This window comes from Oreochromis niloticus, linkage group LG8 (assembly GCF_001858045.2).
Source record: "Oreochromis niloticus isolate F11D_XX linkage group LG8, O_niloticus_UMD_NMBU, whole genome shotgun sequence".
Classification (NCBI taxonomy): domain Eukaryota; kingdom Metazoa; phylum Chordata; class Actinopteri; order Cichliformes; family Cichlidae; genus Oreochromis; species Oreochromis niloticus.
The window spans coordinates 4,777,498-4,804,713 of record NC_031973.2 but is presented as its reverse complement, the minus strand read 5'-3'; the positions used below and the strand labels follow the sequence as shown (position 1 = coordinate 4,804,713).

General features: G+C 40.7%; 1 protein-coding gene across 3 annotated transcripts in view; it reads right to left on the bottom strand.

Annotated features, from left to right (window-relative positions):
- The window catches only part of LOC100697881 (PH and SEC7 domain-containing protein 1), a 96,034-nt gene extending 72,773 nt beyond the window's left edge, over positions 1 to 23,261 (bottom strand). The window contains exon 1 of one of the 3 annotated variants that reach the window (XM_025909663.1): positions 22,891 to 23,261. The gene's annotated coding sequence lies outside the window, so the exon portion shown is untranslated. Of the gene's footprint in view, positions 1 to 9,612; positions 9,759 to 22,890 lie in introns of those variants that run through there. The other 2 variants (XM_013273465.3, XM_019362322.2) reach the window with 2 other exon arrangements.
- Between the last annotated feature and the right edge of the window lie 3,955 nt (positions 23,262 to 27,216).

Genomic DNA, 27,216 nt, shown 5'->3' with positions numbered 1-27,216 from the left:
TTCCTAAAGTCTCAGTCACTCATACCTACAGATTGCTCAGTGAGCCCCTGGCAAAATGTGTATTCCCCAACCAGTTGGCAAAAACCTCAGCCCGCCTGCTTTGGCCACCTAGCACTTAAACACGAAAAATTACAACCAATTGCAACCAAAGAAATCCCTACGACAGTTCACATAATGAGAGTCAGCAACCTGCAGGAACCACTGCCAACCAGTTGGAAATTACACATTGTTCTCAAGAAACCAGTAGTTGTATCACATCAATGTGGCGGACAACTCTCACACATGATAAACCTCATCAAACAGATTTTTCAGTAACTAACACATAAAAATGCGGAGCTTTTTATTAATGTAAATATCCGTTTGAGGCACAGATCCTCAGAGATCATCTGTACTTATGATTTTCCACCACGAAAAGGTTGAAGTATGCCAGTCAGTATTGATTCAGAGAGAGCGCGGATGAGCATGAACTTAATTTGGGCCTCTTTCATCCAGTTATTCGTCATCTGACCGAGGCGGGAGCTGATGGGAGCGAGCGAGATGAAGTCGGGCGATGAGAGAAAGACCACAAGAGATAGATAAATAGATAAAAGACAGAAGGAGGAGGGAGTCGTGTAAGTGAAGGAGAGAGCTCTGCTGGCAGGAAGCCAGAGTGATGGGAGTGTAGAGTTACAGGAAGGCCAGAGTTAAAAGCAGCAACACAACTGCTGATGTAACACAACCCCACTTTTCTTCTGTCAGAAAACACAAAGAAAACACTGCTCGGCTACCTTTTCCCCACCAACTCCTGCTGGCATCTAGTCATACAGATAGTTAGTGGAGATTTACTTTAATAAAACTTTCCACACTCACAGTGACACAATCATATAGGAAAATTACAACTGAACCTAATTACAAACACCGAATCATTCATGAGTCCCAAGAAACAGCTTTAACCTAAGCTTAACCAACCGAGTCTGGATGCCAGCATCACAATCTCTAACAACTTGTAAGCTACACATGTGGGAAATGTAATGTTTCCCTGTGGTTCTGTTGTTTTGTAATTGGTATTTCAAGTTGGAGCCTTAATTTCGGTGAAATGTGTCAAAAGTGGTGCATAAGACATTGTTTTTATGATGCAACCATAAAAAACAACAATAAATAAGATGTGTCAAAAAAATGTGACTTCCCAATTTTAAGGCTGAGATAAGAAGAAATAAATACTACACAGTAAACAGTGGTGGAGTTATTACCAATCTTCCTGTATCCAGACTGTAATGTTAAATCCTGGGTGCAGCAGTGCTTGAGTGCTCCGTTTCCTGTCAGCTGTCCAGCTTGCCAGTAATTCTGGACAACTTGGCATGAAGTCTGGTGGGAGCGCCACTGCTGTGCCAGGAGTTACAAGAGAAACAATCCATTTACCAGCTCCACCTGCCACACTCAGTCTCATTGCTTTGCATGTTTCCTATCATTTCAACTTCTATACTAGCATGTAAAAAAACTCAACTAGCTTTACAAGAAACTGTCCATCAACCACAAGCTAAAAATGGAAAGCTGGCAGCATCACTGAGGGGGTAAATTTCACTGGCTAACCGATTGCACCCAGAGAGCACGTGTGGATGCACTGAGTGGGGTTTTCACTTCATAGCTAAGAGGTTTGTAGGACAAGTGCTTGGGGCAAAGTACTGTGTTGTTTATTTGCAGATTATTTGCATCAGAAACTATTCGATAAATGACATCATTTTTATTTTTAAGCTTTTACATCTAAAGGTTTCTGACCTCTTCAACAGTCACGTGAGATTTGTTCCACAATTTAGTTTTACTAACTACTTTTATAGCCAAACTTTTTTATCCAGTAGCTATTTCAGCAATTCAGACTTAGCCATTGCTTTGTGTGTTAGTGGAATGCATTTAGGTTGGGAATCAATCAGCTGTGTCCCAGCAAAATCTCAAGCTACTGCATTTAGTACTGGCTAAATTTAGATTGATATTAATCAAAATTTTTTCTGCCCACAATGTTAAAAAAAATTTTAAGCCCAAATACAAGCTCAGGTGTGCATTTTGCAGGCGTGTCTGGACATGCAGCATGCACAGCAATTCTAACTGACTGTTGAGTCATCGTTACTGACAGTTTGGCTAAAAAGCAAAACAGAGAAATGACTGTCTCTAATCGGATTTGGTTTTGGACAACAGAGACATGTTTTACTTTTAGATTGTGTATTATGAACACACTATTTAAAGTGATTTTTAATACTTTTACTACTACTATTATTTTGAAATGCAGAAGAATGCAAATGTGCAGCAAGCCTACTTTAAATAATTAAGACCAATTTTTATTATGTGCATGTATAGGGAATGACTTTTACACCTTAAAACAAATCTGAGATTTAAAATGTGTACTGAAATAAAACACTTTGACAAAAGTTTCTTATTGTTACATTTTTATCATTAGCTGTAGTTGTGTCAGTTTCAGACATTGCACTATGGTAAAGCCAAAAATATTAGACCAAGGGAGGAGAGTTTGTGCAGGACGCCTGAGTGTGCGATCGGAGCGAGTCTGTTAAAACATGTCCCTGATGTTTGCCATTTTCTACTTTTTGGCTAAATATCTCAGCCGTTTATGACTACTAATCTTTTTCCACTTATCCAAATGGAAAAGTAATTTTTAGCTACACTCTGATTTTCAAAATTTAGCCTAGCGTTATTCATCCCATTTTATGGTTTATCTTTAGTAGATATGTCACTTGGCTGATAATCGGACACTTTAGGCTAACTATATCAGTATTAATATAGTAGTATCAATATTCATGTGAAGCAGATAGCTAGGTTTTTAAAAAGTGAGGGTGTACACTGTTACATGAAACAGTGACTGGACACAGTGGACAGTTTGCAAACCTTGCAGGTTACAGGTGTGGCTGCCTTTCGCCCTAATTCTTTGTAAATATGCGGCTAAACAGCTGCTGCAGATTTGTCAGCTGTACAACAAGCAAATCTCTTGTTCCACCTCCCAAAGTCGCTCTACTGCAGTGAGATCTGGTGACTGTGGAGGTCGTTTGAGAACATTAATTAGTTGATTAAATCTTTGTAACCAGTGTTGGGTGTAACAGTGTAACGTTGGGTGTAAAGTAATGCAATGCATGACTACTATTATGTAGTTACTTGTTCTGTAGTTATGATACAAATAAATAACAATGTCAGACACACCTTCCAGCACACCTGCACCACAATCAGCTGATTTCAGTTTGTGTCAGGAGGAGGAAAATGGTGGAGCGAGATAACTTTGGCTCTTTGTAAGCACCTGCCCAGTGAGCATGCTAATGCTAAGCTAGCCAAGACCCCAGAGCAGGGGTAGGGAACTCCAGGCCTCGAGAGCCAGTGTCCTGCAGGTTTTAGATCTCACCCTGGGTCAACACACCTGAATCAAATGATTAGTTCATTACCAGGCCTCTGGAGAACTTCAAGACATGTTGAGGAGGTAATTTAGTCATTGAAATCAGATGTGTTGGATCAAGGACACATCTAAAACCTGTGGGACACTGGCTCTCGAGGCCTGGAGTTCCCTACCCCTGCCTCAGAGTGATGATAAAGCTGAGTGTGTACTGACCCCAGCCCAGCAGCCACAGCCTGAACTTCAGCAGCTAATAAAGACAGTGATGAACAGTCAGGCTTGCAGCACCGTAGCCTCTGTTTCTTCCTGTACATGTTTCCAAAGTACAATTACCACTTTAAAGTCTTAATAGACTGATTTTCATTTTTGCTTTGTGTTCATAATAAGGACTTTTGTTGATAAGTGGAACTGTAGCCTCACATTTATATTGTTAACTGGTAATTTTGAGACAACGTGTTTTGATTTATGCAGCAATGTGAAAATATAGTAAACAAATTACTTTATCCAGGAAGCAATTTGATTACTTTTAAGAAAAATAACAAGTAATGTGTAATAGATTACTTTTTTTTTACTAACAACAACCTCAAAACTGTTTGTGACATAGCATATTATCTTGCATTGTCAGTAACTATACTCAGCGGTGTTGTGATGCTGAATTTGTACTGATGGGCTCAACCACCACCGGCCACCTGAACCTTTGAGACAAGGCAGGATGGAGCCGTGTTTTCATGCTGTTTATGCCACTGTTAATGTGCCAGTGTGGTCTTCTGCTGCCATCCATCTGCTTCAAGGCTGGATGTGTTGTACATTCATAGATGCTCTTCTGCATACCCTGACTGTAGCGAGCGTTTAGTGAGTTAGTCTTCCCTTCCTATCAGCTCAAATTCTCCTCTGACTGATATAAACAAAACATTTTCATCCTCAGAACTGGCGCTCACTGGATAGTTTCCCTTTTTCACACCATTTCCACTAAACCTAGATATGGTTGTGTGGGAAAATCCCAGTAGACCAGCAGTTTCTGAAATACTCAGACCAGCCCAGCTGGCACTAATAGCCACGCTGCGTTCAAAGTCACTTAAATCACCTTTATTCCCCATTCTGATGCTCAGTTTGAACGTCAGATCATATCAGTCACATCTACTTGCCTAAACACACTGAGTTGCCGCTTTTTGTTAAAAAGCAGTTGTACCTAACAAAGTGGCAGAAGAGAGCATATTAGATTTACAGTTATGATGTTAATGCTTCAGCTGTACCTGTTCAGAAACAGCTGGTTAAGTTCCTAAACAATATTTATAGAGCAAAAGCTGTACGTGTGGTAAGGCTGCTGATTAAACCTGTGACTCTTTGTGCAGCATGAGCTGTTGGAAATGTGCTATAAAAAATAAACTTGACCTTGACCTTAAGCCTTCATTAGTGGTTGCTGCTTGATTGGACTGTGCTTAAAAATACAAATAAATAAAAATATTAGCATACTTTGAATTGCATTTCACAGGCAGAGTAACCGGTAGGTCACAAAATAACTACCAGTAAATACAGAAAAACAACAACAGCAGCAAAAAGAATGCAAAGAATTCAACAAATCACAGACATATCTATCCACCTCTACCGAAAATCTTTGAGTGCATTTTTGATGTCAACAGCTTTTATTCACTGTCATACTCTTTTTTTTCAATACTTGTTTGGTGAAGGCTGTTTATGTTCTTTGGTTTTAAAAATAGCGACAGACTCGATGGGGAGCCTGAAGGATGGCGCACCTTTGATCAAACCTCAATAAACAGAAAGCCACAGCTGCTCAATAAAGATGACTCATCTTCTTGTTGTTCCTGTGGGTTATAATGCTGACACAAGGGACACACACACACACACACACACACACACGGATAAACTCCTCTGGGTCCTTGGGCCAGGCTTTCATGAGTCAAATCACACAGGTAATTAAACCCAAGCCAAAGAGTGCAGCTCTAATATTAGCTCCCTGCACATGATGGGGGAGCTGGTGCTAATATTAGCTCTCAGCTTGCTTGTTGCCGGCGCTGTGCACTAGCAGCTATGATTTCAGCAACATGACAGGTTGTGCACATTAAAAACCCGAGGGGAGATTAGGAGGTTTGTGTTAAGTTAATGGATGGCGAGGGATACTCAGAGGCATTCACACTGCAACGCGAAGCACCCTTATCATCCTCTCACTCATGGACTATCGATTTATCTGCATGTACTATTATGTTACATCATGTACTGTATCTGGCAGAACTGCCTACTCTTATAAATTCCCAAGAAATGGCTGAACGTTAACCGTTGCACCACAAACGTGTCGCTTAAACCCTGTGAACTCTGCTGAATCATAATTAACCAAGCACCGACTGAAGAGGATGAACCAAAATGAAAGAAAGCCGTGCCAGAGCTTTCTTCGAAGCACGACTTTGTTGTTTGCACTTGTTACAAGGCCGGATCGCTTCCTTTCCTTCTCACGGTGCCTTCAAAGGCATTTTCAGACAAAAGCTGATTGGTCCTCTGACTCATGCAGAGGCAGCAGCAGTGCGTATGAGATGCAGAGAGGCTTATTGGCAAAGAAAAGAAGGGGGAGACATTCAATCAGCACCACGTTGGCCGTGACCTTGCTGCTGCTACAACTCCTCCACTCACTACCTTGACTCAGTGAATGAAGAACCACACTTAGACCAAAACACTAAACAAGTAACGAGACAACAAACTGTTCTTTCCTCGAATCGCAGAAAAGTACGATGTTGCGTTATGCAACAGTGACAGAAATGGAGTGCTGCTTCCACCTGCTCATGTCTCATAGCTGCATATTTGCTGCAACATCTCAGGTAAGAGAAATGAAGGAAAAATGCACAAGTGCAGAAAAACTGCAGTTCTTCTAGTGGCCACCTGAGTCAGTGCCCACAGACTCCCCCAGAGACTGTCAAAATGCCCAAGCTCACTGCAAAACAAACGTTTTTATAGCCTGGTTTTGTTTTCTATGGATGTTTGTTTTTATGAAACTGTTTAGCTTAAATTACCAACATGTGGAAGATATAGCTGATTAGTGTCAGCTAGGCCTCATCTCTGCCAATTTCAGTAATTAAACTGGACTTTGCTGACGTGTTAGTGGCGTTTTGAAGCATTTTCAAAGAATTATCTGACAAAAAAATATTACAGGTTTAATGAGTAAAAGTCTGATACTCTGATGACTCTGTTCTTTAGAATTAATGAGCACCAGCACAGTGTGTGGACTCAGCTTTCTAACTAAGCTTGCTAGAGTAAGCTGACAACACCCATCCATCTTCTTACATCGCAGTGGTGCTGGAGCCTAACCCATTTGTCGTAGGGCAAGAGGATGGCTAACACAGAGAGAATCACCAATTAACCTAACAACCCTCAGCTTTTGGACTGTGGGAGGAAGCAGGAGTACTTAGAAAGAACCAGCAGACGGATCATGCATGGATTCAAAGTCAGTGCTACACTACAACAGCATTCAATCTTTGCAAACAATCTATGGATTGCATGCATAGATTAGACAAGATCACTGTTCCATTAACAGTTACTGCATGCAACGTCATATGTTTGGTTAACACAACCACTGTGCTATCACCAGTTTTTGAACTTTTTGATTATCTCACCTCGATTTGCTCATTGGTATCAAAAGTAATGACGGTAAATGAAACATTATGGGCTTGCAGAAGTGATTAAAAATCACCTTGAAACAGAAAAAACACCTGCAAAGTTCACACTAATCCATGCAAATGTTTCAGAGCAATTTTATGAGACAATTACCAACCTCCTAGAGACATTAGAGAGTAAACAGATCCATCTACCACATTCATGACTATTTATCACAAGATATTTTGCCTAGAGACTTTCAGAGCCGTATTAGCATCTGCAAAGCCATCGTGGTTTAAAAGTGCAGTAGTCATGTATTGATCCAAACAGCATTATGGGCATTAATAGAATTTCATGCCTGTAGGGATAGCAGACCATTATGACCCATTAAATAATCAGTTTGAATCTGCTCCGCAGTCAGTCATGTCTGTCATGTCCATCTCCGAGCTCACTGTGGTTTTCATGAAATGTGTTTTCAGATGCATTTTCGAGCCACCAACTTCTTTGAAATCTCACGAAACAACTCCCACATCAAAGCTCATCAAAGGCCACTTTTGCCAGTGTTCGACCTTGCACGCTCTGCCCTGCTGAGGAGTCATTTTCCATCAAATGGGTAAATGTACCAGACTTTAGAGAGGACAGCAGCTCGGTCAAAGGTCAAAAAAAGCATTTTTTCTTCTCCATACCAAAGAGATTTTAACCATTTTCCTAGATAAACCAAAACTACCCATTCAAGCCAATGGACTTAGGAGGACTGCACATCCATAGTGAGAGGTTAAGATAAAAGCAAACTTTGACTGCAAACATCCAAACAATAAAAATGTCTCATGTCTACAGGAAGGAACAGTGGACAATGTGCACACATCTGGAGCAACATTAGCATTTATTTGGAGTTGGGCTTTTCGCCATCAGACGACAATCACTTATCTTAGCTCTCCACAGCAGATACCTCTGCATGTTTAACTTTGGTCTCTGGCTGAAATCAAATCAGTGACCTTTCATTTACCAAGCAAACATGTTAACCACTACACTATGGAGACACGCTGGGGTATGAGACAGTGAGAGACTTTTAACTTTCAAGGAGGTGTGAAATTATACTGCGTAAGAGACGTTTGTCCCTGTGAGTTTTCATCTGTTTGATCTAAGTGTGCATAAAATAATAACAAACACTCACTCAGAAGAACTCAGAAGTTTGAGACCTGTAGGTCACTCACTTTAAACTTATTTAAAAAGTTAAAATATAATTTTTGCCTTTTTTTTTTTATAAAGCTCTGTTTTCTTTCTGACATGAACATGGAGAAAAGTCACTTTTTCATGACTATCTTGCTTTTTAAGACTGAGTTCACCGGCAGTAAATGCGGCTTATTCTCACTTTGGTGCAATTCAACATCGCTGCATCCCTTTTAAGTTTAAAGTCAGATAATGGATGACTGCTGTGTTCTAGTAGTAGTATTTCTCTTCTCAGCCCCAACCAGCTGCAACACCTGGAACACAACCCGCCTGTTTGTTTTTTTTAACATTGAAAATACCACTGCAGTGCCTTCATTCATAGAGCCCAGCCTATTTAGTGAGTCACAAATGCACAACAGTTCTGCAGCTTTGCTCATGTTTACAAGTGCTGCTGCCATCTTGAATTATGAAGTCTGGGTTGGTGTGGAAAGTCTGACTTGAGGGGGCGTTCCCATTGAAAATTCCAACTGGAAACTGGGAAATTACAACTTCACACTTTAAATGTAATGCAGCTCTTGCACTGGGGAGCTGCCAGACTAAAAACCAGCTAACGTGCTGGATATCCACCTCCCTCAGTGAAAAGAAAGTTGCAGAGATGCGGTGCATGTATGAAAATGGCTAATAATGCTGATTTGAGCAGCAAAGAGAGGCGATACCTTTGGGTTTCTCCAGTATTAATAATATTAATTTGCAACACTAAAAATTATGTATCCATTATGATGCAAGTTAAAGCAAAGCAGAGCAGAGAAGGGCTCCTTAACAGTCTAAAAATGTGACTACTTCTTTAAATATTTATGTCTTCTATCCATGTTCGACAACATTTAAATTTAACACCTTTGCATTAATTAACATTTAAATATAGACAACTTTTAAAAAACTGACAACAGTGTAATGATAAGTGCACTTGACCACATGCAAAATTTTACGGCTATAAAATGATTATATCGTGAATATATGATTTATAAGTAACTAATTATCCTGAATGGTCACCATGCTCTAGAGTACAGCAGCTCAGTAATGGTATACACGAGTCCAGGAGGGGCTGCGTGCATTGACATGCCCACACAAACTGATTATACAAAAATATGCAGTCCCTTTCCTCACACATGTAATGTCATTCATGGTTTCACACTTACCCTCTCATCCACCCACACAAACACACACAATATAGTGTAGAGCGCCACTTTTTCCCGTGCATTAGTCATCTGTCTGTAAGTCCAACAGCATGACATGCACATCTGTATTATCGGCATCATTGTGCAGGGCTGTCAGCTGCCTCAGTAGTGGCTCTTTATCACCCTGCGCTGTCAGCAGAAACCTGAGACACTCACAGCTACATTTGTACTACAGAGACTCACAAAATCTTGCCTCTCCTCTCCACTGTCCTCCTCCCCCCTCCATCTCAATCTCACACTCACCTCTCCTCCTCTCACAGCCGCTTCATCCATACAGGATTTACACCTCCCACATGGTTTATCTCGTCTCATCCTTTCTCCTCTTCCCTCTTCCTCCACTCTCATCTTCAGCTCCTTCCTTACTTCTCTCCAGCTGAGCAGTTAGTGCAGACCTGTCCAACCAGCACAACCAGCTACATGCTCACACTCAGCCAATTAGCACACTCATATAACCCACTGCCCTGCCCCTTTCCCGCCCCTCTGCCTGTCACACACATGCTGAGTCAGTGTGGAGTGTTTTTATGGGGCTTGGGAGGTGCCGCGAGGAGGAACGTGCAAGACGGCGGGGGTGTGAAGTGTTTAAAGGCACTGCTACGACCACCCCCACCTCCACGTGGGAAGCAGTTCAAAATAAAAGTGGCAGATGTAAGAGGTTGAAAAGATGCAAGGGCATGCGGTATCCTCTGCAGGGTAGTGACATCACGAGCAGGTGTGAACCTCTCCTCTGAAACAATATGGTGGTAAATGGAAAAGATCCACTGACGTCACAACATTAGACAAATATAAAACATTTTAAAGATAAATCAAAGTGATATTACTTACAAAAAGATGGAAATATCTCGTGTATAACACCTTTGATTTTAAGACTACAAGCGTTTCATATATTCTAATGAGAAAAGATACATTTTATACATATAAAGCAGCTTCTGTAGTACATTTTTCTGGATGTGTCTTCTGTAGTAGTTAATGCATTTGCCTAAAATGTTAAAAATCCTCAGTTTGAGACCAGATTTCTAAAAATCCTTTGTTCTAAATAAACGTTGTCATCCTTTATTCACATAAAACCATTCTGCTGCTAACCTGTAATTATATAGTGGCACCACAGACTGTATATAAAAGATGGACCTAGCTGCTGGAATGTCACTCACTGGTAATGACATCCTGTTATGAAGTTTTCAGCTGAGACCTTCATATTTTGGCATGATGGTTGTCTAAAAGCTTTTAAACCAATTAGCATATCTTGGATAATTCTCATTTGTGACTCTAATAAAGAATAGCAGAGAATGGAATGGAATTGTATTAATCCCCTGGGGAGGTCCCCTTAGGGAAATGATGGTTCTAGCAGCACAATAACAGTTCCTTACCCTAAACACCTTAAATACAAATAAGAAAAAAAATACTAAACAGGTGCAAATAGTTAATAATAGCATATTAAGACTAAAATTAACGTAATATTTTACTCAGTATGAGCTGAAACTAGTGTCTTAACCCAATAACATATGTAAACTGTTTACTGATGACGGATTCACGTTTCAGCATGTCCTTGTGCACAGTCTTTTTTCCTTATCCTTAGGTGAGACAGACAGGACTGTGCCTAAGTGCAGCTCTGCTCATAGGAGTAGACATCAGGAGCGACAACAGCGAGTTTTAATTCCCACTTCAGGAATGCTATATAAAAACCAGCAGGAGAGCACTGACTCATATTTAACCTCCTTTAAATACATCCACCAAATATTTAACCCAAATTTATCTAAGGAAAAGTATCAGGTGAACAGGTGAGGCTTCAGTTACACAGGCCTGGAGACCGTTCAGCGACTCGGTTGCGAGGAGTTGCTGGCTGACACCAGATGGTGCTCCACTAAAATCCTCCCTTCTATTGCTTTGGTCGCTAGCATATTGGAAGACGCCAACCTGTCTGCAAACACTCACTTTACCCTCCGAGCTGTAGTGAAGCTCGAAAGTGCAGCATTATATACATTTTTGCAAACCAAGATAACACCAGTGACTGCCAGCAACTTGCACAACACCTCAATGAAATACACCTTTTCCTGGCAACTGTAACAATAAGTCTAATTAGACATCACCCTCACCCAGGCGAACACAGAGATTTATAAAAAGCTAAAAAAGCTAAGTTGCTAAGGCTAAAGCAGGGTTTTAGCCAGCTACAAACCAGCAGCCTCGGTATGAGCAAAGGAGCAAAGCAGTTATAAGGAAAACTATGAAGATGATAGAAGTTATAAATATACTGAAAAGTTATGTAAGTAACTGACATTTGTTTTGTTATATAAATCTGGTGCATCTGCTTTTGGTTATTAAGATAAAACATGTCAGGTAAAGGTGGGTGTATAAAAGCTCATTTTCAGTTAAGTATTTGTCTCTTCACTAGTGGGATCCTTTACTTTTAGTTGTTTAGTTTTGTTCTATTATGCCACCCAGCAGCATCCTTCATGCTTTACTTCAAAGTTGAGAAATGTTGGTCTTCGAGACAGGCCTAATTTTGTGGCACAAATGGTCACTTTCGCTTCTTGTTGCTAAAAGTTGCCAAATGTCATTAATTTTCCACATCTATGGTCCCTACATCTCTTCCTTTGTGCATACCCCGTTACTCCACATTCACTGGATAACGATAGGTGATTAAAATAAGAACACAGACTGGTTTATCTTTCTTTCTGACTATTAAGGACAGATAAACATGCTTTATTCAGTAAGATGTGTAAATAGCAATTGAGTCCATAAACCCATCAAGAAAAGAGTTACACCCCCTGCTGGCTATTAAAAAGAATGTACTGTCCTCGAACTTTTATATACAGTCTATGAGGACTGTACAATTCATCTAATTTTCTCCACAGTTACTTCATAACAAGTTGAAAAATTCACATTTATACTTAATATTTAGCTAATCTGGGTCGTGTTATCTAACAGCTTGTATATTTGGAACATACAGCAATACCAGCATTTTTTTTATTTTATTTTGCAGCAGCTTTTAAATAATTCAGTGACCACAAAACAGATGCTGCTGGAGAAGACTTATTGGATGCTGACACTATATAACAGATGTTCAATAATTTACATGACATGAAGGAAGTTGAACGACACGTGAGCTCTTAAATCAGTCCTCTCGTATGAGCTGAACACATCAGAGATATAAAAGCAGGTACAAGCACGCTCTCATTCCCCTGAAATATTTAAGAGAAAAAGCATTTTTCACTTTTTTTCCTCCCCACACAAACATGACTCTTTCCATACAAACATTTAAAGGCATTCCTTTAATAATATCAGACACCTAATCCACGAGCAAAATCTGCTTTTTAACAAGCAGATCGAGTTATTGTTGAATATTATATCACTGGGCCATAAAAAGCACTTCCATCAGCACAAAGTGAGATGTCACAGAGAGCTTTCCACGTATAGCAGAAACCAGACTCGCCACCTCCACATGTAACAGGTACAAGAAAAAACACGTTTCCATCTGCAGAGACACATTTGATGATATCATGTATGTGGGTCTTTAAACCTTTTAAAGCTTTACTTAAAAAATTGCATATAATGGTTAATTAGTTATGTGTAGAACAACTCCTCCCGAGTTGAGACCACAGCACAATATTCATTGTGATGTATTACTCTTTGTTTCCAGGGCTTATCTGAAATCTCAATCACGGGCAACATCAGGAAGTTAAACTGACAACAGTGTAACAACATGCAAAGAATTACAAAATAAAACAGGAAATGACCAAACAGATGTTCTTAAATTTACACACAGTATATAATAATATCCTGCATTGGGTGGACATTTATTGTGACGGTGACTTTATTTTCTTAATAAATTTTTAAATAAATGATTAACTTTACGACAATAAGGAAATATAATACGCGAACACTTTTGGTGGACTAAATTAACAACAAACGATCATGCACAATCCCCGACATCATTCAGGTCAGCTCTGGGTCATGAGAATCAATTTTACCCCAACTAATAGCGACATTATTGATCCTGCTGGGTCGTCATCAGACAGTCAATACATCAAAGTCGTAACATACACTGTATGATATTTGATTCAGACTCAAAAGCAAATAATGTTTGTAGTTGTGTCTGACCTGTTTGTCTCTCTGTGATGTTTAATGCCAGTGCGACTGACCCGTAACATCTCAGATTTACACTGTGGCCTTCTCAACTAAGACTTTGTCCTTCTCCTGTCTTCTCAGATGGCCTCTGGACAGCTCGTAAGCACGAAAGACGCTCGAATCAAAGTTTAACTCATCAAAGTGAGTTTAAAAGTTTGTAAGCTGAGATGGAGTGTGAAATATTATCAGTGTATACATACCAAAAGTACACTGTTTAGAAAAATAAAAGGGACACTGCTGGATGTCTATACTGGACTGGGTATCAAGCCATAAAGGGCTGAATTGGGACATGCTCCTAATGAGACGACAGATGGTGTTCTGGGGGATCGCAGGTCTGGACCAGGGCATCACTCAGTGGCATCAGGATTTCTTCATCCTGCAGGAACGTCCTACATACTCTCACCACATGAGACGGGCAGTGTGGTTCACCAGGACAAACCCAGAGCCCACCGCACCAGCACAAGGTCCAACACTGGGTCCATGGATTTCATCGCGATACCTCATGGCAGTCAGGGTGCCATTGCCTTGCCCGTAGAGGACTGTCTCTGTGTCACTCACCCACCACCAAACCAGTCATCTTGAACAATGTTACAGGCAGAATAATGTTCTCCATGGCTTCTCCAGACCCTTTCAAGTCTGTCACATGTCCTCAGGGTGAACCTGCTCTCATCTGTGAAAAGCACAGGGAACCAGTAGTGGACCTGCCAATTCTGGTATTTTATGGCAAATCCCAGTTAGGCTCCACAGTGTCAGGCAGTGCCACAGGGCCCAGTAGAGGATGTTGGGTCCTCAAACCACCCTCATGAAGTCTGTTTCTGATTCTGAACAAATTTCCCACCTATGGGACTAATAAAGGTCATCTTATCTTATCTTATCTTATTGCTTGGTCAGAGACATTCCCATCAGTGTCTTGCTAGAGGTCATTTTGTAGCTATGACAGTGCTCATCCTGTTCCTCCTTGGACAAAGGAAGACACAGCAAACCTTCTGGCAACAGCATCCTGGAGAAGTTGGACTACCTGTGCAACCTTAGCAGGGTCCAGGTATCACTTCATGCAACCAGTAGTGACACTGACCCTAGCCAAATACAAAACTGGTGAAAAGCAGCCAGAAAAGATGAAAAGGGAAGAAATTTCATTTCATTAAACACAGAGGTACTTTATGCTTTGACATCTAGTTTAGCCCTGGAAGCAGAGTCATCGTTTATGTAAATAAAGCTCCACGGCTCTATGAAACGTCAGCACAGTCAACGTGCATCCTCCTCCTCCACCGAGCACAAGGCTCATGTCTGGTTCTGAGTAACAATACGAGCTAATCCGGTCCTCTAAGAAGACAAAGTTAGAGCTAAAGCAGCTTAAATGTACCCGTATTAATACCTCAAAAAGTTTGGAGATGTTTGCAAGTGATGTACCTCTGACATCATGGTGTTATTCCTTCTGGAAAATCTAAAGACTTCACTTGGTTTCCTCTGAGGTGACACAGGTGAAAATGACAGGCAGAAATCAGCACCAGCCCACCTCATCCTCTCTCTCTCTTTCCCTCTATGTCTCTTTCTCTCTCTGCAGACTGCACCAGCCAACACCAAGCCAGCTTTCGCCCTCCAGCAGCGTCAGCACTCCTGAGGCAGATGCGGATGAGAGTTTGGAAAAGCGGCGAGCCTGCAGGACAGCAACAGCTCTCTCATGTTTGACCGCTGTTCTAATTTAGACAAATAACGTTAAGGACAATCAAATTAAAAGATTATGTCGACTGTCTCCACCGGCCAGTGACGATCTTTGAGGGTGATCTTGGGAACAACGGCACTCATTGATCGATGGAGTTGTAAAAATAAACTCCTTGTTGTGACAAGCAGAGGATCAACACTGGATGTCCTTGACTCCAGAATTTGCTTTCCTATTATTTTGACAGTGTAATGCAGTTTTAAGACGTCGTCTTCTGCCCTGGGAAACCGTGACTGACTATTTTAAATACTTTGCACTTGTTAAATCTGTGACTTCTTCTGCTTATTAAATGATGAAAGGAAATGAAAATCACCAAGACAACATACACTAAGGCAAGCTGCTTGATCCGAACAATACATCACTTTCAATGCTCGTCTCTGAGTCTGTCTCAGAGCTAATTTAAAATACTTAGACTAGAGCATGCTCATTATCATCCTTTACTGTCGGCCATGCAGAGATCCAAGCTCCCCCTCTGTAACACACCTGACTTCCAGTTGGCTTGTAATTTAAATAATAAGACGACTTTCCTAGACAAATGTTAATGGACTACATTCTAAACCCTGTTTTAAAGATGCTTCTTTCAAGTTAATGCATGCGTGGAATTTCTTTTTGGACCATGAAACTGTTTATAAATAGATGGATTTAGCTTCCGTCCCATCCAGCTACCCTGGAGTAGACTTCATACTCAGACTCCTTCAGTCTGTGGATTCCTTAGGGGTAAAGATCAAGGAAATCAACTGTAAAAGTACATATTTTGGAATTCTAAAGACCTGTGTGCACAAAACAAATAAATAAATGGACATAGGTTTGTCTCATAGGAATTAGACCCAGTGTTTCAGTGTTTTTCACTGTAAAGTCTGTCTCATAAAGGCAAGCGTCGGTTCCTGTGGGAGATAGCAAGTAACGACAGACCCAAGTGTTACTGGACTTGGAAATTCATACAGTAGCCATGTAGGGAGTGAGGGAAAGTCAGCAGCTACACAACAGCTTAAAGAGGACTGGGTCAGAAACTGCAAGTCCAGAAATAAAGACAGAATAAACCACTAATGATCTCTAGAACTCCGGAGAGAACTTCTGGACCAGAGCCTGTCTCTTTCATTCATACCGCCACGAGCTGAACTAAACTGTAAGTCAGTCTAAGGGTGTTTTTACACCTGTGGAGTTTAGTCTGTTTAAACTGAACTCTGGTTTGTTTTTCCCCCAGTGGGGTTCATTTGTGTAGATGTGAACGCAGTATCGCACTCGGATGTGAACCAAAACAACTGCACCAAAACCACCTCCTTCAAAAGGTCTATTAACTCCAGAGAAGTTTGTTCTTGGCATGAACCAACTACCAGATGTACGCTGCAAGTTTGCATTAAAAAGCTTCCTGTAGCCACGTATGGTTTGTATTCAGGAATGTGGCAAGGTACTATAGATGTGCAAAGGTATGCACGGGCTAGCAACTAGCCGTGAAATGAACGGAAGTTCTCTGTTTGTTTTTGTTTCTCCCGCCTGGGACACATCTGGGGGTAAGTGACATTCTCTGTTGGTTTGTAGTGACATATTTTGATTCAATTGGATTTTTCCCTGTGTGAAAAGAAACTAAACCACAGTTTACAAACTCATTAACTGATTCGTACCAGAGTAATCGAACTGGTGTGAAAACACCCTAAAATTGCAGGGTGGGGCAATCGTGTACCATTATGAAGGTAGGAGGTGCACTTTGTAGCCAGGTCTGTCTCTGAGCGATTGTGTGAGGCATCTGTCTTTCGCACAGCTGCAGCACCGTGCAGTCAAACACCAACACAGATACTTTGGTCTTAGTAACAAAGAAACTAAATGTTCAAGCGTGTGGATACATCTCACTGTAGTGTATGCTGATAATACTCATTGCTACAGGTGCAACAAGTTGTTTTTCATGCAAACATTAATGCACACACATAGAACATGTCCAGGTTTCTAAATGCTCCACCAACACATCCAGGGGCAGTCAGGTGATACAGCAGAGTGTGCACTGGATCCTCCACATGCAATGTGGAGAGGAAATTAAAAGCTTTCTCACAGCTTGAACAATAAAAACTGTAATTATAAATATTTGCAGGAAATTCAAGTCACAGTTTGTTTGCCTTTAAGTGATGCACGTAATGCAAAACTCCCTGTGAGTTTGCTGCATTTTATGCAAAATATTTACTGAAATCATTGTGTACACTGTACAGGAAATAGAATCTTCTAGAAAATAAAAGCAGCCTTGTAAAACGGATTCCTGACAATCAAGTGCACTATAAAAACTTGAGTATACCGACAATCAAAACAGTGTGTAACGGAGCTTGTGATATATGCAACTGTACTGCTCAGTTAAGCTCAGATAAACAGCAATATCACTTGCCGCCGGACACTTTAGCAGGGTGCTGTGGGCTATCAAGCATCAGGAAAAATCAATTACTGGCAGTGAAATGTGACCAAACAGCCAAGAATGATCCCCACACTCATATTGTACCGTTACTTAGTGGCCAGCATGACACAAACAAGGAGGCGTTTCAGCACGTAACAAGCCGAAAGCGCCTCTACGACAGATTTGCATTTCATTAATCACACAGGATCCAGGCCACTGCAAAGCGCTCCATCTGCACCGCAGCCAACATCCAGAAAAAGCTATAGAGATTGGAGGGGTGAGCAGCACATGACCAGTCATTACAGGGAAACACAGCAGGAATGTAAAATGCTAATACTCTCCATCATCACACAAGCCTGCTGCTATCCAAATGCTAAAAGGCCCCTTTCATTGCCAGCACTGTCGCCTCTGAAATACTCCCACTAGTACCACACCTCCAAAACGTATTCCTGGGCCTGTTATGAGTAGAAAATACACCTTACGGCTCTTCATAACAGTTACTTCAGGGGTGGGCTTACTTACTGCTCATTCGTTGAAAGAAAAGAAAGAAAAGAGACATTAGTAACCATGGGCTGGAGAGAGCAAAGAGTGGGAGAGTGTAGGAAGAAATAAAAACAGACGTGGGAAGGAGAAAAAACTGTAATTCAAGACTGCTCTTGTCCCTAATGCTGTTTTCTCAGCACCATTAACATCATGAGAACAGCAACAGGGCTGACCAGTTCAGTCTTCCAATAAGAACTGATGGGAACACAAACATTGTTAGCGTTAACCACTTTGTTATCGTAGCTCACACACAGGCCACCGAGGCATCAATATAACCTGTTATCCACTAACCGAAGCGCCAAGCTGTTGATAATTATATTTTTTGCTAACTGTCAGCAAATATGAGCCGCACTGAACAACATGTTCCATAAATACAGCCTGAATCCCTGCCTGCATCTCTTTTTCAAAGAGTGTGTCTGACGTTCTGTGCTTGAAATGAAAAACAAACAGGATGAGATTGACTTTGCTGATCAACTAGAGAGAGAAATAACTACTAAACAGTTACTTTGGTTTGACTGTTGCAAAACTACAACAATTTTCTGTTCAGAAGAAATTCTAAAATCGATTTAGTCTTTTGTGAGCAAAAATGTCCACGATTTGCTGGTTCCAGCTACTCAAATGTGACTTATTTGAATAACAAGCAGGATCTTTTCGTTTCTTCGCCTTTCAAAATGTGTATATGTGTACGAGGAATATAGGAAATTGTAAATGCAGCTCTAGCAGCTAGAAAAATGTCAAAAATATGACTTTTACAGTTACTTTGTAATTAAATTCTTTTCTTTTACTGGATTTGAGAATAATAAATTTTTACTTCATATAGCCTAAAATCAGAGACTGTATATGAAAGATGAACGTGGCCACCATGACATCACACATTGGTCTTGGAGTTGGCCTCAAGTGGCCATTACAGGAACTGCAGTTTCTGGCACTTCCACACCCACAGAGATTATTTTAGCTCAGCGGTCCCCAACCTTTTTTCCCCCACGGACCAGTTTAATGTCCAACAATATATTCACGGACCAGCCATTAAGGTGTCGTGGATAAATACAACAAAATAAAATGATACGACCAAGACAAAAACTGTGGTATTTTGTAAATATAATAATAAACGCAAATTCACTGTGTAATTATGTAACTTTATTAGAAGTGTCCTCCTGAAATGCGCCAACAACATTCAGAGTAACATCCTCGTCTCTGCCCCTTAATGCTCTCTGGTCGCTATGGTAATGCGTAAATATTTCTTTCAAAATACGACACACAACTACAACACGGAAAAAGACCGAGTTAACGATAAACCCCCTGAAAACCATAAATTTCACACCTGAGCCTCAACTCTAGCGGCCGGGTACCAAAAGACTGACGAACCGATACCGGTCCATGGCCCGGGAGTTGGGGACCGCTGTTTTAGCTCAAACTTTTAAGTCAAACTACCGTAACTCTTGAACCCCCAAGAGATGATTGTGTTCATCTAGATGTAGCGTTTTCAGTGGGAAAACGTTTCATCACTTGGATGCGTGACGTAATGTGACCTCAGTCTTGACGTCTTTGATCGAGACTACGTCCAGATGAACAGAATCAACATTTTGGGATTTCCTTACCCGGATGATTGAGCAACTCTTGAACCAATATCAAAATCACACAATTCCAACGGTTCCTGAAAGCAGCAACTCACTGAGTTGACTCATTGAGTCACTAAATAAGTCGTACACAGAGCACTGACCAGTCTCTATCCATGAAGTGCAAAAAACTAATAAGTTGCTAAAAAACACAACAGCAAGGCCAGAATTTGGTGACTTTAAACACTTCGTTTGAACTAATTTTGCAGCTGGAAGACATTTAAATTAAAATATTCGTCATAACCGAAGGTGTAGTTAGTTTAGAGTTTTTGTTAAGAGATAAGATTGACCTTCACATGCAGTTACAGATTCAACAAAGCAGACAGAGATGGTATTTATCAGGATATCGTCTATGTCTTTATTTATTTATGTGCAGAAGGTACATCATGATTGTTTTTGGTTTTTGAAATATTTTATTAATATTTTCAATAAAATGTACATCTATTGAAAACATTTAGAAGATATTGTTTCCTACTACTTGGTGATAAGACCAAGAATAAAAAGTTTGGCTTATTTGTAAATTATTATAAATTAGGTTTTTATTTATGTATTTACATTATATGTCACCTTACATTTCTACTTTTCCACATTTTAGAAGTAGGTATCCAGTGTGTTAATTCTACTGTTTTATTTTACAGATTTGGATAATCAATATAAAATACTATCATCAAATTCACCTGATAACAGTAGATAAAATTTTAATTAAGGAACCAATAATCAAACACACCACTCTGCAGGTTATTTATTTATTTTTTGTCATTTTAATGCTACTTATGTTTAGGATGTCCTGGATGCTCCTTTGCTGTCTCTCTTCAGCAGGTATGTCTTTTAAAGCTTTATAACTTTTTTCATATTGCTGGTTAAAGTAAATAAATCCAAACAGTAAAACAAAATTGTCCTTTAGTTTGAATTTAAAGAGCAGGTTGCTGCATGTACTGTGCTGCATATAGTTGAAGTCTGTATTGATCTGCAGCAAAAAATAGTCCCCAACAAATACTTTATTTATGTTTCCTATAGTAAAGTTTGCAGAAAACTGCTGTTGCAGGAAATTACTGAACCCTTTTTTTTTTTTTTAGTATTTTTGAACTTGGGGCTTGCACACTGTGGTGCAGACTACATAGAAAGTTCTGGAAATCCTGGAAATCCTTGTCTTTATACTATAATTAGCCCTTTGCCCTTGTGGGGGCATTCAGCAGCTTTTAATACCTGAAATCGATGCTATTTGTTACAGAATCAAAGAAATAAAGTGATATGAAATTATGGGGCTGCAGTGTAACACCAGCAGCTCCAGCCTCCTCAGAGAGCGGCACTGACTAACAGTCCTGCAAACATGATGGAGTAGCTGTGCGTTTATGTGTGTTTTACTCCTCCTGGAAACCAGGAATGATGGGAAGAATAGAGTCCTTTTCTACCCCCACCATCCACTCCCTAAAACCCAGAAGCTGGGTCTAGACTGAGCCCCACACAGGGGATTTATAAACTGCAACAAAGGAAGACAAAATGCTTCCAGCTGCCCTTGGTGGAGGGAATGGATCTGCTCTTGGGACGTTCGACAGGGTCTCTGACTTTTCACACAGCTTTGTCCTTTCTGAACAGCAGAGCAGATGACATTTTTTCTGCAGTGTAATTTATCAGGAGCGAAGAAATTTCTGCAAATTCTGCAGATATTAAAACGCAGTCTCACAGCAGCATGCATGTGACACAGCTGAAAGCTTTTTTAATCTATTTGTTCTCGTGTGTACTTATATCTGTTCATGCTCATAAATTTTTGAAGGGTGACAAAAGTCCACATTTGGACTGGTTGATGATGGCGTGAATCCATCACATCAAAGACTTCTGCACTTCAGTTGTAATTTTTGATAGATTTTTTGATTACAGATTTTCAAAACTTTATTCCTTTTCAGACAAACTACTTGGTTAGGTTTAAGAAAAACACTTGCCACTTTTTTTTAAAGCTTACTTGGTTGCCACAGTAACGCCTCCTGCAGTGTCTGGATAACATAGATGCTGCAGGCATGAAATATACTTCCTACTGAAGTACAGCGAGCAGCTAGAATCCTCCATCAGACAAGGATGGGACGACCTTCCTCTCCCAAACGTCCAACAGCTGTTCTCCTCAGTTCCCAGATGTTTACAAGCTGTTGTTAAAAGCAGATGCTACGTGGTGGCAAACGTGGCCCTGTACCAGCTTTTCTGACAGATGACCTAGTATTTTTCTTAAAATGGAACATGTTTACAGATTTAACGGGTTGGAGTTAGGCCTTGGTGCATGGTCTGATGGTGTTTCCACGTCCAAAACATTGGAAACACAATAACCTGATTGGTGACCTGCAATGTTGAACCTGGACCTACATTAGTTTTGATGATACAGGAACAACACCAACATGGCGACATCACATCGTGCCACGAGTCTTCTTACGCCTAGAGGAGTCGCCCCCTGCTGGCCATTAATAAAATGCAGGTTTAAGCACTTGTGCGTTGCAGTATGTAAAATATATACACAGCCTACTGGACTGAGGCATTGTACTGTAAAGTGCAAGTTCTTACTCTATTGTAAAATTACATTTTAATTTTTTTTACTGTAAAAGTGAAATTAAGAAAATCAGAATTTAAAACAATCTGAAATCTGTTTCAATGATTAATGAATGCACCACACAAACATTAAGTAATCATTACGGATTGAGCTGTTGCTGTTACATCTCAGTGTTTTTAGCTTTTTAAATCTTAGATCTGGGGGAATATTCATGGTTGGGCGGAAAGATGCATATCCAAAAAAATCACCTCATCCTTTCATCTGCCTGAAATCGGGACCAAGGTGCATTCGCCTGCGTGTCTCCAGGTGCAGACCAACTTATCTGGAATCCTCTCACGTCCACACTCACCTTAGCTAAAACAGTGCAGCGCCAACTTTTGGTGCCAAGGGCAAAACTTGGCTGGAGCTGTGAATGGCACGCACAGATGCGTCAATGACACAGGTATCAGTGCGCTGTTGTGACCTTTCTCCGGCGGTTCCGTATCCTACAGGTCGATGTGCCAGTGATGCAGTGCCTCAACTTATGTGTGCACGCACACACACAGTAGGGCTGAGAGCTGCTCCGTCTCCTGCACGAAGGTGAGACATAGCCGACAGGAAAGCGTCTACTCACCAGGAAACGTGCTCCGGAGCAGCCTCTTGTCTACCCGGTCCAGGAGATGATGAGACGCTGTTGCATCGCTGTCTGCTGCAGGCGGCACGCTGAGAGTGCCACTGCGGTCCACATTTATCCGCTCTGTGTGCGCGCGCTCGCGTGTGCGTGTGTGTGTCGCGTGAAGAGAAGAGAGCCTCGCTGTGTTTCACGTCAGGTGGAAACTGACGCGTTGCTGTGAAATGAGCATCTCCTCCTCGTCGGGAATTTTCTGTCAGACATCTCAACTCTTCCACTCTCTGCCTCTCTCTTCGTCTTTGCCAGGCAGCCTCCTCTCCTCTCCCTCCCCTTCAGGCTGGGCATGCCCAGTCTGTGCCTCTTCGTGAGCACCAACTTATGACTTGCAAGCTGTAGTGGAAGAAGAAGCACTTACATCCTAAAAGTGGCCAGTTCAAAAATAAATAACCCAGCGCAAATGCAGTTGTTGGTTTTTTGTTTTTTTTTGTATTTGTAGAATACAAAATCTAAACTTTTTATGCAGCTTTTAAATAACAGTAGTAAGGTGTGATTGGTTAAATTAAATTTTAAGTATATAAAATCATTAATGGGGGAGTTACGCACATTCTCCAGCTCCATATTTGTATTTTTGAGTTCTGCTATAGGAGCTTTGCATGATTCACAGTTCATCATAATCCTTGTTTATCATATACTCAGTCTTGATGCAGCTCCTCAGTTCATCCTCCACCATTGAGGCCACCTTGCCTTTAAGCCTGCTCTCTGATTGGTTGGTGCTTGGAAAAAGATATGGTGGGTGAGGCCTCTGAGATTACCATATTAGGGAAATCCTCTCTTCGTGAGTCACACAGAGCCAAAGACAGAAAAACAAAACTTTTGTGCGCTTTTGGCTCACAGGCAATAGTTTTACATACACTATTTTATAATTTTGTTAAGAGTCTTTAATAGTGCTTATTTCTGTCATATCTGCACTGTTACAGTGGTGGATTCTCATTAAATATGGTCAAAATTTCAAATAAAGAGGACAGAGTTTGTATCTCTCTGAACCAAAGGCCAAGTCTTCAGACAGTTTTCTCTTCTGCTGTTGGTTAGTCTGGTTTTAACAGTAATGATAATATACTTGGCTTCCCTAATATATATCTCTGGCACACAGCTGTAAGCACAGACATCTCACCAACCTGTTGGTCAAACCTTTTGTTTTCTTTGAGATAACCACACAGTAAAGGTTGGCTTAATTGTAGCTAAAATGTGTTTTTTTATTCTGCCCATCAGATAAAAGCTGCAGTTCCTCTAATGACCACTTCAGGCTGGCTGGGAATCAGTAACCACAGACGCCTAAATTAAAATGTCCAACTTCGCAGAATTTATGTTTCAACCCTGGTCTTTCATCGCAACTGTCCTGCTGTTGTTGTTTTTAATCATTCCCCTGTTGCTTGCTGACCAAACGTTTTCTTGCTCACTGATAATTTGCCACTCACCCATCTTGTCCAGAACAGTCACCTCATGTTCGAGGCTATACAAACAAAATTGATTTGAACTGAAAAAAGCGCAGAGTCTTCAACATATGGAATACAGAGGTCTGCAATAAAAGTAAAAATGCAGGATTTTGTCTTATCCAGGTAATCCTGGAGTTACCTGGATAAGGTAACTTGTGACATCTTATCCAGGTAACATCAGGATTACCTGGATAAGATGTCACAGTATCTTATGCTGTAAACCTAACCTGCTCTGGAACAGATTCTGTTCAAAATGAGAGATCAACAGGTCACCACCTACTGGCCGATCACTTATCTTGGAAAAAGCATCACCATTCTGTGTGTGGATAGGAGGATCTAAAGTTTTTCACTTATTTCTGCAAACAATTTTATTTTTCTACAAGTATTAATAAAGGACCCTAAAGAGGATTATGCGACTAAATCTACATTTGTTTTTATATTTTCAATCTTTACTCTCAGACTGTTAAACACTGCCAGGGTTGCAAAGGATAAAAGCTTTTTACAGGGCCCAGAAACCACTGGGTGCTATTGTCATGTCTATGTTTTATATACGGCTATAGTTTCAGACCAGGAGAGGCTGCTCCAAGGCAAAGTGTAATGTAGAAAAAGAATTATTTACCAGTGAATCATCCAAAGCTATTCTAGCAGAGTCCAAAAATAAAAAGTGGGCAATAAGCATATCAGGGACTCTTTGATTAAAAAAATAATGGCATTTATGTAAGCACTCAAGCTGTCTGCACGCAAACACCACAGAGCGCTGCAGAAAGAGGTTAATACATCTTTAAGGTGCCGGTTGTGCATTCATATTTAGCCTCAAGTTGATAGACAGTACAGTGAAATTCGCTGGCATGTACAACCATCGTCTTCTTCTTTCAGCTGCTCCCTTTAGGAGTCGCCACAGCAGATCATCTGCCTCCATCTCCCTATCGCTAACATGTCACGCCAACCCCCTGCACGTTCTCCTTAACCACATCCACGAATCTTCTCTGTGGGCTTCGTCTTTTCTTCCTGCCTGGCAGCTCTGCCTTCATCATCCTTCGTACGTGGCTTGTACAGCAAACACAGGCAAATCTGTTCTGGTGCCTCTCGACCAAAAGTGATATCAAAAAGATTTCTAAAAATAAAGCAGCGCTGAGACACATTAGGACATCATGAGCATCATCACACTGTCCTCTGGTAGCTTTGCTTTTGTTTGGCTGAACTAGTAATGCACTCATCTTCAGGTCACTGTGATCTGAATGCCGTTAAAGCCTGGGAGCCCAGTGTACTCATATTTGTTCCCTCTGAAATTTGCTTCCTTTCAGACCACAGTGACAACTGAGACTGTAGGAGATGTTCATGCCTGTCTAAATTGTCAACATCATTTCCTGCCAGAGGCATTAATGCCAATTTACTGTACACTGATCTAAAAGGCATTTTGATTGCCTTAATTCCTGCTCTAATCCCTTTGGATCTTGTTGTGCCATAAAAGAAGTCTGAGCTGTGACAGAAAAATGAATTATTTAGAGATATCTACAGTGGGAGGCAGATCAGCTGCATTGTACCTGCTGACATCTTTGATCTAAGGCATTAGTGTGTCTGTCTTCACTGCAGGTCTCCATGTAATCCCTCCATTCTGAAAACCATCTCAATCACACAATGCAACACTGCTAGCTTGCTGGCATGTTATGTACTGTCTAGTTTCTCTCTTAATACAGGCTTATAGGTTCTTCTACCACCAGAGGGCAGCATTGTACCCAATGCTCACATGGAACTGAAATAAGTTGTGTGTGTGCAACAGAGTCTATGCTGTAGCCAATGTGTATTTAGTCCGTGAAGTCAGCTTCTGTGACAGTACCTGACTCCACAACACATTTCCCTAAGGGGACAACAAAGTATATCGTATTATATTGTAAAACAGGACATGATACTGTGTGATAGTAGATGTCCCTCTCTGAAAATGGGTGTTATAAACCCCCCAAAATACGGTCTCTGCTCTTTGAAACATTAATTAATGATTAGTCATCCGTTCTTGTCATGCAGACTGGTTACTAAACTGACTTATAGATCAAAATTCGGTTTGGAAACTAAGGAAATTCTCAACCCAGACAGCAAAGTGTAAAGGTATAAAGTATGTCAGACTTAAACTTGTTGTTGAGCTAAGTTAAATTTTCAAGGCAGTGTGGTGATCATTTCACAACTAGTTCGCCCTCGTGGGATAGAACAGAATGACAGCTGGGATAGACTCCAGCTCATCCAGACAAGGAAAATGGATTAACAGGTTTTACCCGTGAGTGCAGGTGAAAGGTCACATTGAGTTTGCTAGGTTCCTCATTCTCCAAATACCAATGAAAGGTGCTTCCTTTATTAGGATTCATGCTGCTCTGATACTAAAATGCAATTAAACCTTCTCATACAAACATCCATCAGTTTGCTGCACTGAGCACCTGTTTGGAAACATAATGAGCTTATTCCTTTCAGAAATAAAATAAATAAAAGAAGAAATATTTACAGACTGGCTCAAACTTCATGGTTTGTCCAGCAGATGGCCTCCTGCACTCATCCTGTTCACACTGTGCTGAGTTGCATTCAGAGCCTGAATTTATTAATGTTTTAAGTTATTTTCTTTGGTGATCTTACAGATATGATGTCAGGTTACTTAAAATATGAAATTTGACAGTTTGAACACGTGTTTCATTGATCTACTAAGTTGGGTACCATATACACGGCTGGAATAATTCATAGGTGCATGTCCTTGGGCACCTTAACTCTTCTTAACCTTTATTAACACATTTTTACTGCGTTTGTATTTTTTACACAATAAATAGCACAGCGTCACCATCTTTAAGGGGGCAGG